This window comes from Austrofundulus limnaeus, unplaced genomic scaffold (genome assembly GCF_001266775.1).
Source record: "Austrofundulus limnaeus strain Quisiro unplaced genomic scaffold, Austrofundulus_limnaeus-1.0 Scaffold418, whole genome shotgun sequence".
Classification (NCBI taxonomy): Eukaryota; Metazoa; Chordata; class Actinopteri; order Cyprinodontiformes; family Rivulidae; genus Austrofundulus; species Austrofundulus limnaeus.
The window spans coordinates 376,953-378,004 of NW_013952820.1; the positions used below are offsets into that span (position 1 = coordinate 376,953).

The window sequence follows — 1,052 nt, forward strand, 5'->3', positions numbered from 1 at the left end:
TAATTTCACGAAGTAATTCCTACACACCTGATCCTCTTGCTCCTCCGCTGCCTCCACCTCTTGTAAATACTCACCTGTGCACCTTCACCCTTGGACCCCGGATCGACCTCTCTGTGTGGATCCCCACTCCCGACCCTGTAAGCAAACGAGAGACTTTAACTATTTATCAACTGGTTCAAAACAAAGAACAAATTCGACTCACCTTTGCCTCCCTTCTGTTCCAGGTCCAGACTCCCGTTTCACAAATTGTAAATAAACACTGTTCTTTTGTATACCGTCTCCTGTCCTGGTCTGTCTCAGTTTTACCCACGTTGATCTTGTTTAAATCCTGATACTGTCTACTGAAAGGAAACTTCTGTCCCTATTGTTCCTCACCAATCGGCAGATGATGGCAGTAAGTGATGTGTTGTGAGTTTGGTGTTGCTGCTGTATACACATGATTTGTCATTTAGAACTAACGAATGTTGACCGTGCTCTCGGGATCGACTACAGAGGAGGCGAGCCACTTCAGCGTTCCCCCTCCGTCTGGGGAACCAACAATGACGGTCTGTGCTGCTTGCCTTTCCCCCTGTGCTGTGGAACATGGACCATCTTCCCACTCCCACAACTCCGGCCTTGGGAAGCGCGTTTGCCTCTCCGGGCACCAGTCTGTCAACTTCCCCTGGGGTAGCCGCACAGCAAGGGGTGCTTCATCGTCAACTGATCTGGCTGCACGCAGTGTGTCCACTCCCAGGGCTTGGTAGGGACAGATTGGATCGTCTGACCGAAGTCAGGCTGGGGAGGTGCTGGGGAGGCCAGCAGGAGTTGCAGCCCCCAGGCTTCCGATCAGATTGATAACTTTCTCTAGCTAGCTTTGCTAACATCACTTACACATAAGCTAACTTTTCTTTGTGCTTCCTTTCTAAGTGAAAATAAAAGTTTGACGTAGTCCCCATTATCCATGCACAATTTTTTTTTTGATTGAATTGAAATGCATTCGGATTAAATAATCTGAATGGACACAATCCGATCATGAAGTGTTTACATGAGTCCGGACATGCGCAGTGTTGTAA

General features: G+C 48.2%; 1 long non-coding RNA gene across 1 annotated transcript; it reads left to right on the forward strand.

The window, feature by feature from the left end:
* The first annotated feature begins 44 nt into the window (after positions 1-44).
* On the forward strand, positions 45-272 carry LOC106529011 (uncharacterized). The gene is made up of 2 exons (XR_001311574.1): positions 45-137; positions 225-272. It is a non-coding gene; the product is annotated as an uncharacterized LOC106529011 (long non-coding RNA).
* The last annotated feature ends 780 nt before the right edge of the window (positions 273-1,052 follow it).